The sequence below is a fragment of the Leopardus geoffroyi genome, chromosome E2, assembly GCF_018350155.1.
Source record: "Leopardus geoffroyi isolate Oge1 chromosome E2, O.geoffroyi_Oge1_pat1.0, whole genome shotgun sequence".
NCBI classification, from domain to species: Eukaryota; Metazoa; Chordata; class Mammalia; order Carnivora; family Felidae; genus Leopardus; species Leopardus geoffroyi.
Genome location: NC_059335.1, coordinates 58239885 through 58252520, shown reverse-complemented (window position 1 = coordinate 58252520; position 12636 = coordinate 58239885). Strand labels below are relative to the sequence as shown.

The window sequence follows — 12636 nt, the reverse complement described above, 5'->3', positions numbered from 1 at the left end:
GGAGAGGCTAAAGCCGGGATAAAATACGAGCGGATATAAAGCCGGACACCTTTATTGTTCTGAAACGTCTCCCAACAAGTTATGGGACCACAGCTTGACCCTAACCCATCATCTTGTTATACGGCGGGACCCAGCGCCGGCGCTCGGAATCTGGGCTCACGGGGGGCTCGCTGCCCTGGCCAGGCCGTGGCCCCGCTCAGCTGCCCGCCCAGGCAGGTCTGACCCTGACCCGGACGTCCCTGCCTGAAGGCAAACAGCCCCCCACCCCCCCACCGGCCTCCAACCCCTGCTGAGCAACACCCCCCCCACCCCGTTCACCCGAATGGTGTCCTCCCGCCTGGGCAGGGCCGCGTCTGTGGACTCACGAAACGACAGGCGCTAAGCACTCACTGGGCACCCACCACTTGCCAGCCACAGTCCCGGATTCTGGGGACACGGAAGTCCGAGGGGGAGCACGATGCGTCTTGGCGCACGCCCCCTCCCGGGGAGCAGCCGCTGGCGCTAATGCCCCGACCCCCTCAGGCTTCCTCAGCGCCCGTTTCTTCCCGTGGAAGAGGGCAAAGGGCCTGGCTCTGCGGGGTCCCTGGGAGCCGTCGGGCCCCAGTCCGCACAGAGCGCCTCCCCACCACGTGACGCCCCTCTCTGAGCCTCCGTGTGGCCCTCTGTAAAATGGGGACGGCCTCACGTACTTTGTGAGGACTTCGTGCTAACCAGGGAACGGGGGCTTCGGCAGGAAGGGCTCCGTGACTGCTCGGGATCTTTCTTATTGACACAGGAGAGGAGATCCCGGAGGCTCAGCCGGCAGAGGAGGGCAGCCTCCTGCTCCCTGTCTCAGGGTCTCCGGAAGGGTAACAAACGGGGGGCGGGGGGCAGGAAGAAAAGCAGAGACGGGGCCACCCGAAGGGACTTGGAACAGCCGGGTCTCAGGCCACCTGCACACAAACCCCATGCAAATCCACGTGACACACCCCCCCCCCCCGCCCCCAAGGGCCCTGCTGTGACCCTGGCAGCGTCCCCGCGAGGCTCTGCTGCATCAGACAGCTTCACATGAGGCGACGCAAGCCCAAGCTGGTGCCTGGCGGCCGGCCACTCCTCCGCCGGCACCTGGCTGGGCGGCCTCGGGCCCAGTTCCCTCTCTCCGTCAGCAAGAGCCACCCGAGGTTCAGAGAGGACTCCATGTGACCCAGCTTTCCTCCACCTTTTGGGACTCGTGATGCACCTGTGGCCTTGCCTGGAGGCGCCTCGTCTCAGCCGCCTTCCCGCCACCTTGTCATAGCCCACGCCCCCTCCCTGCGCTGTCCCTCATCGATGGGCAGAATCGGGTCCAGGGAAGAAGCCTCGATGTTGTCTGCCTCCCTCTCTCTTCCTTTCTTCCTTCCACCCGCCCATCCAACCATCAAGACGTCCTTCCTTCCTTCCTTCCTTCCGTAGCCCTCCTTCTTCCTCTGTCCACCCGTCCTTCCATTCACCGGTTTGGGCAGCCAGTGTTTACTGAGCAGCTACTATGTCCCTACCAGGTACTATCCCACGTTGTGGGGGCACACCAGTGCACAGAGGGGCGGGCAAGCTCTCCCATCCCTACGTTCTCGCCAAGGGAGGCAGATGTTTTAAAAAAGAGGAAATCGACAAATGAGCAAATGTGCGGTCATTAGCGCCTAGTCGGAGGAAGAAAGCAAATCAAGGTGAGAAGAGAGTGAGTGATTCTCTGGGGAAGGCAACCCAGAAGGACCTCATCGAGGAGGTGACATTTAAGCTGAAGCCTGAAGGGCAGAAGGAGCCAGTCACGCCAAACTTCCGGGGAAAGGGAGTTCCTGGCCCTTTCCAAGTAAGTGCAAAGGCCCCTCAGCAGGACCAGGAGAGACCGGGCCACAGGAGGTCAGGGGTGAGGAGGCCGGACACTGAAGGGGCGATTCTGGGAAGCTGGCTGCTGTAGAAATTAGGCTGGGCCTGGAGGCTGGACCCTCAGGTGCTGGGGGGAGCTCACGCCCGAGACCACGATATGGGGTCACCCCGCACGGCTCTCTGTGGTCTCCAGGTGGTTCCAGAGTGCCCCCTACTCAGAGTGGCAAGAACTCAGGGGAGCTGGCACGAGAGGATCTCATGTGTGATGCTGCGTGGCCCCGGTGGGCCCCAGAAACTTCTGTGCCTCAGTTTCCCCACACAGACGCCCTGTCACTGAAGGGCTGCCTCGAGGAGTGTTTGGCTCCCAGCATCTAGGCCCACTGACTGGGAGGCCCTCCTCCCTCCCTCCCCAGTGTGGCTCTGGTTCCACACAACTGCCCATTGTGGGCCCAGCTCCCCCGGGCACACCCAGCACAGGCTCTGACTGGTCCTGGAGGAGGCCAAGGGCACCGCCTGCCCACCGCAGGGGCCAGAGGGAGGTGCCGGAGGCGTCTCCACAGGTTCACCCCACCTGGGCCCTCGCAGTGAGGGGGGAGGGGGTGCCCAACCGGTGGGGCTTGGAAAGAAGACGGAGGGGGGTGCTGATCATTCCAGCCCTCGAGCACCCGTTTCCGGAAACCCAGCTGGGTAGGGGTGACCGTAGGGGGAGTCGCGGCCCCTCCCAAAGTCGACCCAGCAGAGGTACGGGTTCCAGGAATATCGCTCTGGCCCCCTCTTCTTCCCCAACACACCACTGGGGTGGAGTCTGATAACGAGAACCCCAGGAGAAGGTTCCGGAAAGAGCATCCCAGGAGGGTAGCATGGGGGGGGGGCGGGGGGAAGCTAATCCTTCCGGGGCACTGAGCTCCGTGAAGTCTCCCTTCCAAGGCTTTTCACGAATCAGCCCGTTCCGTCCCGTCGTCACCATCCTACAGGTCGAGAGGCTGGGGCCCAGGGAGGGTAAGGATCTCCTGGAAGGTCACACAGCCAGGATCCAAGCCTGTGCTGTGAAGCAATGATGCTGCCACCGACAACGACAAGACCGGACCCCACATCCAGAGTGCCAGGTGCCTGGTGCTGTCGGGAGCACATGCCACACACAATGGCTCGTTGCACCATCGCAAGGCCTGGGTTACTGTCCCACGCTACATATGGGGACACTGAGGCCGCAGAGGATGACGGGACTGGCCATTTGCACAGCAAGTGAGATAGCGGGGCAGGATTTCAACCAGGCGGGATGGGCCCTCTGCCCCCTTCAGAATCAGCTGCCCCCTCTGGTTCTGGGGCAGGAGGGCTGTATACGTGGGCGACCTGGGGCACCTGCCCCACCGCTGAGCTCCTGGGGCAAGGCGGCACGTTGAGGGGTTCCACCTGCCGTCAGCCGTCGCCCGAACTTAAACAGGGTGGGAGGTGGGGGTGGGCCCTGAGCAGACACCTGTCGACCCTGACCTGACACAGAGACCCTGACCCAAGGGGCAGCTGTCACCCAGACACCGGGGACCCCGGACAGGCGTCACCCTGGGCCCAGGAGCTCCCCACCTCGGGGAGGAGGGTCCCCCCCCTCCGCTGCCCCCCTCGTGGGGCACGAGCCGACCCTGACAGCCTCCCGCCGTCTGGAGCTGCAGCCAGAGCCGGAGCGTTCTGGCCCGCGGGTCACCAGCGGTCATTCCTAATGGCTCGGCTCCCCTGTCCAGCTGTCTCCACGAGGGAGTGATCTATGACCCCATTACCGCCGAGGCCTCTGAAGGGCTCCGGGATGGATTACCGGCTGCCTCGAGAGAGCGGGGAGGCAAAAGCACGCACAGGTGAAAAATGAACTTCATCAGACTCCCCGGGTCTCATTACCATCCATCAGCAGCCAGCCCGACCCTGGGGTGGGGGTGGCCACTCGCCAGGCTGCAGACACCCCCCACCCCCCAGCCGCTCGGCCGCCAGACCTCCGCCTAAGCTGTGGCTCTCCGCTTTGCCGCCTGCCTCGCTCCCCAGGGACCCTAAGAAGGGGCCGATCGCCAGGGGTGGGGGCAGGAGGCGAGCGTCTCCCACCGGGCCCTGACTCCGTGCACCGGGGAGTCCCCAGGTGTCGCGACGGCAGACTCCGACGGTGGGGGCCGTGCTGTGAGACACCGGCCTCCTGCCCGGACACGCCCCAGCAGACCCCGCCCCAAACACCTGCCCAAGTTGCCCTGCTCTGCTGGGGCAAAGGGCCTCCCGGCCGAGACGGGGCTTGTCTCCCATCTGGCAGAGGCCGCCAGGGCTTGGCGTGACAGGGAGTGCTTCTGGAGACATCTGGCTATGCCAGGCAGGGCGGGGGCAGGTGCCCAGCTCGCTGATCTGGCCCAGCGGAGGCGGGTCTCCCGCCCTGGCCTGGTCACCTGGTCACCTGCCAAAGATCCCTCCAGACGCAGAAAAGTAAAACTCGGGTGGGGCCTGATGTGCGTCCCTGCTGGGCCCCACCCCTCCACCTCGCGTCTCCTCAGGAGGCCCCTGGGCTTCATTAACCAGAGCTCATCAAGTCCCCGAAGATGAAGCCTGCCAGGCATCCGGAACATTCTACCCACACGCCTGGCTGTGAGCTCTCGGCCCTTCTGGGGGCTGAGCCTCTGGCTGCACAGGTCCCAGCTTGAACGAGAAGAAAAAGGGAGGTCTCCGGGGATGAGGGACAGGTACCCGAAATCTTTTCTCTGTCAGTATTTGAGACTCCTTTGCTCCGTGTGTCTTCTGGGCAGGCCCATCGCTGAACAACCAGCAGGAGCTCACGCGGTCTCTCGGGTGAGGCTGCGGGATGGGTGAGAGTTCAGAGAGGTCAAGAGACTGGTCTGAGGTCACACAGCAAGCAAACAGCAGAGCTGGGAGGGAAGCCAGCGCCCCTGCGTCTCAGCCACATTACGGGGCCAGTGAGAGGTTCTCCAAGCGGAGCCCGACCCTTGCCGGATGAAGGCCAGCCTGCCGCACGACCACATCCTCACGGGGCATGGGGGGGCGGGGGGGGGGCGGGGCTCAGCCAGCGTGAGGCATATTCCTCTCCTCTCAGAGGGGGTCTCTGGAGCAGGGGGCCTGGGCTGGGCGGTCCTCACCAGCACATCCCTACCCCTCTGGGCCTGTCCCTGCCCATGGAGGGAAGCGGTATAGACCGGCTCTCGGTCGGCGGTGAGTCCTGGGGAGGGCGGCCCTGGGAAGCTGCTTTGGAAAAAAGGACGGCTTCCAGATCCAGAGGGATCGTCGATATTAACTGGATTCCGAGGGGAAAAGCAATCGGAATCTGAGCCAAAGTTGGGGGTGGCAGGGAACGGCCACGGACCGGTGAGACCAGCCTCTGAGCCAAGGCACCCACAGTCCCCTCTGCCCCCAGGCTCTGCAGGCAAGAGGCACACAGGGCCCTCCCATCTCCAGCGGGATGCCTTTCTGCTCTTGGCGGGGGTGGGGGGGGTATCTCTTTAATGGCAGACACTTTTTTTTTTTTAATTAAAAAAAATTTTTTTTAACGTTTATTTATTTTTTTTAATTAATTAATTTATTTTTTAAATTTTTTTAACGTTTATTTATTTTTGAGACAGAGAGAGACACAGCATGAACAGGAGAGGGTCAGAGAGAGGGAGACACAGAATCCGAAACAGGCTCCAGGCTCTGAGCCGTCAGCCCAGAGCCCGACGCAGGGCTCGAACTCATGGACCGCGAGATCATGATCTGAGCTGAAGTCGGACGCTCAACCGACTGAGCCACCCAGGCGCCCCTTTAACGTTTATTTTTGAGAGAGAGAGAGAGAGACAAAGCGTGAGCAGAGGACGGTCAGAGAGAGACAGGGACAGAATCTGAAGCAGGCTCCAGGCTCTGAGATGTCGGCACAGAGCCCGACGCGGGGCTCGAACCCACGAACTGCGAGATCACGACCTGAGCTGAAGTCAGACGTCTCACAGACTGAGCCCCCCAGGCGCCCCCGTGGCAGGCCCTTGGTATCCCAGCCCCCCCCTCGAGCCCCTGCTGCTGTCTCCTCCTGGCTTCTGCTCCCCTCCCCAAGCAGACGGACACCCACGGAGCATGAACGAGCAAGTGTGGGCAGCTTCTGGGGAAACCCGCAGTCACCCAGGCCAGCCTGAGACAGGAGTGTGTGTGTGTGTCCGAGAGAGACGCCCAGCAGGGTGCGTGTGCGTGCGCCCGCACGAGGCTGAGAGGACGTGCACTCGGGCAGCGAGCTCTGTGTGCCCACGCCGGGTCCCCGTCCCGCCCTGGCCAGGGCTCTTGGGTAAAGGAAGGGCCCGGGATGCCGAGATAAGGCTGGACTCAGGGACCGGGGAGGGAGCACCAGACGGGGAGATAAGCCATTGGAGCCGCCTGTGCTCCCCGGGCCCCGCGGCGGCGTGTGGCTGGGAGATAACCACATTCTGAGGGCGGCGCCCAGCCAGGCCGGGGCCGTGTGATTGATGTGCAGTGGACAACCTGCCCTCCCGCCCGCCTGCCCAGAGGGGAGGCACCCGTGGAGAGCAGGCACCCTGGAGAGCGGAGTCGGCTGGGAGCCCACGCTGCCGGAGTCTATTCCTGGGCCTCGGGGAGGCCTCTCTGGGCGCCCCCCCCAGCTAGCCCTGCACGAGGCCCGGCCCCCAGGCGAGCGGGGTGCCCCGGACAAGAAGAGCGGCCCATCGGCAGCGTGCTCTGTGCAGACATTTCTCGCTACAAACAGAAACACCGGCCCCAGATTTACCCAACAGGCGCCTGAAGGCTGGTTGGCACAAGTGAGTCCTCCTGGGCCCGGCCTGTGGGCTGGGCCCTGAGGCCCTGAGAAGTGAGTCACCGTCCCAAAGCTGCTGGCCCCGTTTCCGCGTTAGTGAGACCCGCCGTGGTGCGGCTGCCTTGTTCAAGTCCTGACTGTCCGACTGCCAAGCCTCAACTTCCTCATCTGTAAAATGGGGCTGACGGTGCCCGCCTCCTAGGGATGTCGCGAATGTTAAATTGGCACCTAGTAAGAGCTCTATACGCGTTTATTAATTCAAATGAAGTTAATCGCACGGACTAGTAGATTCTACTCCTCGGCGGATCGCCCAAAGCACTGAAACCAGGTGCTGGAAGTCAAACTTGTACGCGTCTATTCGCAGCAGCGTTATTCACAACAGCCCAGAGGTGCGAACGGCCCACATGTTCGCTAGCGGCAGAATGAACACGTCATATGTGACCGACGTACATGCCGGAATATTACTCAGTCAGGAAAAGGCATGAACGACTGTTCACGCTACACGTGGATGAGCCTTAAAAACGTGCTTGGCGAAGGAGGCCAGTCACAGAAGATCACGTCTTGTAGATGCCGTTTATACGAAATGTCCGGAAAACACAGACCCGCGGAGGCAGAAAGCGGGTTAGTGGTTCTGGGGCTGGGGGAGGGGAGAGGAGAACGCCAGCTGATGGGTAAGGGGGCTTCCTTTCGGGGCGGGGAAAATGGTTTCGAACTGGATAGACGCGGCGGTCGCACAACACCGAGCGCACTAAGTGCCATATGAAATGGTTAGTTTTAGGGGCTCCTGGGGGGCTCGGTCGGTGGAGCGTCCGACTTCGGCCCAGGTCACGATCTCACACTTCGTGGGTTCGAGCCCCGCGTCGGGCTCTGTGCGGACAGCTCGGAGCCTGGAGCCCGCTGCGGATTCTGTGTCTCCCTCTCTCTCTGTTCCTCCCTTGTTCTCTCTCTCTCACTCTCTCTCTCTCAAAAATAAATAAGTAATTTAAAAAATATTTAAAACGGTTAGTTTTACGTTAGGCAAATTTCATCTCGATACCAAAAGGCTGCATTCATATGCATTGCAAAGATGTTACCAGAAAACCAGAGGGTTCTCAGACCCACTCGGAAACCCACAGGTCCCCCCATAAAATGCAAAGAATGGGGAGAGGGAGTCTTCCCCACCTGGGGACGGCGCTTCCCGGCTGGAGGAGTAGAGGGCTGGTTTCTGGGCTGGATGATGGATCAGGGGCCGATGACACAGAGCCCCTAGTGACTATTAATTGTATCTAATTAGATCCGGGGCCACACCCAATGGAGCCAATTTGTTAAGTGTGTTTATGTCAGGATTTCAAATCGTTACCATGTGGCACCGCGCTCAGACCAAATGTCCACGATACAGCTCTTAACTGGATCACGATGGAGGGCCACGGAGATGGGGGGCGGGGCGGGCAGAGGGGAGAAGCTGGGAGGTGGGGACAACTGGGTGGGGAGGGGCCTCCCTCGCCTCACCTCGCCCCCGCTTCTATCTTGCTTGTGACCTTGACCCCCCCCCTCGGTTTCAGTCTCCTTATCTGCAGGACCATGGGGTTGATCCAGGGGCAAAGAGGGGACACGGGGGGTGGGGGGGTGGTCCAGCATCTCCGCAATTTACATGAGGCCCTGGGGCACCACCCCCTCCCACCCCAGAATCATCTCCCTCTGTCTCCAAGACCTTAACCAACTTCCTTTGCATCTTGGAATCCTTCAAGTCACAGCTCCATCTCTCTTCCTCCAGGAAGCCCTCCGGGACTGCCTCAGCGATGCGCCTCCACCTGCTGCGTGCTGCAAGGTTGCAGGAAGGCCAGTGGGCCAGCACCCTCTCGATGGCCGCGCCCTGGACCCTGCCAAGGTCTTATCTCCAGGGAGCGGGAGCAGAAGCGCCCACAGCCACTTGCTTCCCTCACCTCCTGGGCCGTGGCCACGGGGCTCTGGCCAGACCCCGGGGTCAGGCTGTAGAGGGAGCACATGCCCAGGCTCCCTCCTGGCCTGCCAGGGGTCTGCCAGCCCACCAGGGAGTGGGTTCCAGGCCTCAAAACCTGAGCCGGCACCTGCCGGGAGGGGCCGGGAAGAAATGCCTGCAGGAACAGGCAGCTGGTTCTGCTCTGGCGAGAATTCAGCGGTCCCACAAGGACCAGAGGCCTGGGAGACTGAGCAGTGGCTCGCCTGGGGGAAAGGGAAGGAAACCGATACTTGGATGCACCTACTATGTGCTGGGAGGTGGGGGCGACAGTCGATAAGAGGGAAGCTGTGAGCCTTCTCTCCGTTTCCTGTGTTGCCGATACACCCATCCCTTCGTTCGGCAAGTATTTATTGAGGGCCTACTGTGCGCTGAGCGCTGCCCTGGGTGCTGGGGGCAGAAGCAGACACGGATGCTTGCTCTCTTGGAGCTGTGCTGCCCGTGGGGACAGCCAACAGTGAGCGGGAAAATCTGCTAAGCACACTAGTGGGTGGTGGCTTGTGCCCAGGATAGGCGGGTGACGGGGAAGAACGGACACTTTAGAAGAGGTGGACGGGAGGGGCGCCTGGGTGGCCCAGTCGGTTGGGCGTCCGACTTCGGCTCGGGTCATGATCTCGCGGTTCGTGGGTTCGGGCCCCGCGTCGGGCTCTGTGCTGACAGCTCGGAGCCTGCAGCCTGCTTCCCATTCTGTGTCTCCCTCTCTCTCTGCCCCTTCCCCGCTCACGCTCTGTCTCTCTGTCTCTCAAAAACAAGTAACATTAAACAAAGAAGAAGAGGCAGACAGGAAGCCCGCAGACAGCGTGGTTTCATCTACAGACCTCAGGGGAGGGAAGGGGGGCCCAAGGCTCCCAGGGAGCGGCCACAGCAGGGACGAGGTGGGGGCGTCCTCTGGAGCGAGGGAAGGGTGCACGGCCCCCTGCGTGGCCAGGAGGGCCAGGTGCCTTGCCCAGGCTTGACCAGCCAGTACGTGCCAGAGCTGGGTTCCCAGCCTGGATATTTTAACTCTGAGGTCCCGTCTCTGGCGGTTTGCACCACCGGATTAGTAAAACCTCTCCCTGAGGGGAGGAGATAGTGGAACGGCACTGACACACCTGGATAGCTGGGGACCAGGCTGGCCACTGGGACAGGCGGCCACTTTCATTCCCAAGTTGCCTGCTAGGCCTGCCCAGAGACCCGGGGCATGTACGAGGCCACGGGGCGCAACGATTCTCCCAGGCCTCAGTCTTGTGGTCTCTCAGATGGGTCAATAACCGTGCATACCTCCCTGGAGTCGTGGGGAGAAGTCACAGAGTGAATCCGTGCAAAGCACGGGCCTTCTTGTGCAGTAAACGCTCCAAGCACAGAGCTGCTGTCCCAGCAAAGAGAGCAGGTGTCTCCCTGCGCCCTAGTGGGGGAGTCAGGGAGGCTAGGTGGCCTTCCCACAGCTCATTGCCCGGAAATGGGCTTCTGGCTTCAACCCTCCCACACTGGCTGCTGCTGGGAGGCCAGCCCAAAGACGGCCTGAGGGGACGGGCAGCCGCGTGTCGGGCACCGAGTGCCCCGGGCCAGGGAACATCACGGGCTCTGAGAAGGGGGTCTAGAAGCCGGGCCCTTCCTGAGCGGCTCAGGTCCCACCATGGGGGAGGGGGCCATGTCAGGGTCAGGTGGACGCGCCCCCCTGCCTTCCCTCCCTTCCCTCCCTTTCCAGCCCCTGGCCCGGCCCTCCTAGCCTTGGCCGCTGGCACTGGGGGGGATGGGTTGCCGTTCCCAGGGAAATCCGCTTGACCACATGTGTCCCCGAGCCCGCTGGGATGCAGACGCCCAGGCCGATAAACCCCTTTCCCGGGGACAGGGCCGCCTGCGGAAGACCCGAGATAAGACTGAGCGGCCACCGCAGCCGCTGTGCTTTCGTGCACGCCAGCAGAGACCTTCTAGCAAACTCTGCACCACGGCGGGGGTGGGGCGCCTCTGCCCCCAGCTCCCAGGGAGCAAGAGAGACGGAGGCCTCCCCCTACGACCCTGCACGTGTTTACGAATCCGGGCCCTACCCCAAGCCAAGCCTGCTGCTGCCCCCCGCCCCGGGCGCCCTCTGACCTCCAAGGGTCAGAGGCGAGCGCGGGGCTGGGAGTTCTGCCCAGGACACGCGGAGTGAAGAGCACTCGGCCCTCTCTGCCTGCTGTCCCTGCTCCAAGTACCTCCGTCACTATCCCACTTAATCTGCCCACACCCCTATGAGGTAGTCGATCTCCTCTACTTTTCAGGTGAGAAAACGAAAGCACAGAGAGGTTAGGCAGTTGGCCCAGGGTCACACAGCCGGGAGAGGGTTCGTCTGGCGTCTCCCTCCCCAGGCTCTGTTCGGCCCGCAGGCCATCGGTGAGTCCTAGAGTGAGGACTTTGTATCTTGGCAAGGAGGGCAACGGAGGGCACGGGGCGGGGAGCAGGGAGGCACGGTACCCACGGAGCCCGACACACGGATCCCGGAGGAGGATCGGATGCCCGGCGTGCTCGGAGGGATGGTCACGGCTTCCTGCAGCGCCCCGAGCCCTCGCGCCCTGTGCGGCCCAACACGCGTGCCCGTCACCCGCAGTCGTTCACCCGCGCCATCCCGCCGACATTCCGGGCTTACAATCAAAGGTGGCCAGGATTTCAGAACCGAAAATCCAAATGTGCTTGGTGGAGAAGGCGGGACGGACGCCCTGGGCCACGGCACATGGCCCCCTGCGATTGTGCGGTGCACGACCTGCCCCGTGGTGGGGGCAGCCCGGAAACCCGGCGGGACCCACGCCCCCCGGGATGGTGGCCGTGCAGGGAGGTTTCCGGACCAACCTGCAGGTCGCCTTGGATACGAACTCCTCCCCCAGGACAGGGCGGGGCAGCTGGCCCCACCGGAAGACCCCCTCTCTGCTACCCTGCGTGCCCCTTCGCAGAGCCCCCCCCCTCCCCCCGCGCAGCCCCAGCCCTGCACCCAGCAGACTCCCACTCACAGCTTGCGCTGGGGGGGCACCTGTGGCTTGGCAGGGCCTGGTGCTGAGGGGCGAAGGCGCAGACACCCGCTGCCGTCCTCCACGTCTGGGCTCACCTCCAGCTCCTGGCTCCCGCGGTGACAGCCCGCCTCCCACAGCTCTGAGGACAGAGCCAGGCTGTGCTCACGTGTCCCCGCCGGGACCACACGGCGGGCGGGGAGGGGGGCAGTGGGGGGAGCGAAGCCGCCGTCCCACGCCACCAGGCCACAGGCTCTGTCTGTGCCCAAACCTGCCATTAGGGAGGCTCGAGGCGGCCAGCCCAGCCCGCCCAGTCACCGAGCTCATCCCAGACCAGCCCCTGGGGTGGTGGCCGCAGGGCAGGGCCACGGCGGCAGGCTCCAGATGGCCCGAGGTTACCAGGGTTCACTCCGCACCAGAAACCATGCCCCAGGTGGCCTTCCCGGGCCCCGGGGAAGAAGGAGATCCCGGGGAACTGAGCCTTGGGCAGGGCGCGCACCTCTGCCCATGTGGTCTGGTTCCTGAGGCCATGCTTGGAAGGGGGGCGGGGGGGAGTGTGCAGGGAGTAAAGCTGCAGAGGGTTTGCTGGCTGTGACGCTGGGGAGGGGCTGGAGCAGCGCTTGGGGTCCCCGAGGGCTCAGGGGGCGGTCGCTTGGGCCCAAGGAGGTGGGAGAGAGGCCGCCCCGGAGTGTGGAGGTTGGCTCCTGGTGGACACTCCTGCTCCAGAATTGCTGGGCTGGTCTTGGGCCCTGTATCTGCCCGGGGCCAACCTCCCCGATCACTGAGACTATTTCCTGATCTGCAAACAGGGCAAATGGCTTAAAAGCTGGCCTGCAGCTGGTGCTTAATAAATGCTCCTTCCCCACGCAGCTGGTGCTTAATAAATGCTCCTGCCCTTCCTGTACCTCACTGGGTGAGGGGGAGAGAGGAGCAGAGGCCAGGGGCTGCCCCCAGGATGTCTTCCAGCCCGTTTCTGAGCAGTTACTCTGTTCCAGAGAAGGGAGCTGGGTCTCACTTGTGGGCTGTCCCCCACCCCAGGCCCAGTGAGGGTCCCAGGGGGTCCTCCCTGGCCCAGTCGGGGTGTTGAGATTCCTGCG

General features: G+C 63.0%; 1 protein-coding gene and 1 long non-coding RNA gene across 6 annotated transcripts in view; both read right to left on the bottom strand.

Moving 5' to 3' along the window:
* The window catches only part of GSE1 (Gse1 coiled-coil protein), a 390196-nt gene that overhangs the window by 222199 nt on the left and 155361 nt on the right, over nt 1-12636 (bottom strand). The gene's annotated exons all lie outside the window — the stretch shown is intronic.
* LOC123577723 lies at nt 6840-11529 on the bottom strand. The gene is made up of 2 exons (XR_006702048.1): nt 10838-11529; nt 6840-10806 (listed from the first exon to the last, which is right to left on the bottom strand). It is a non-coding gene; the product is annotated as an uncharacterized LOC123577723 (long non-coding RNA).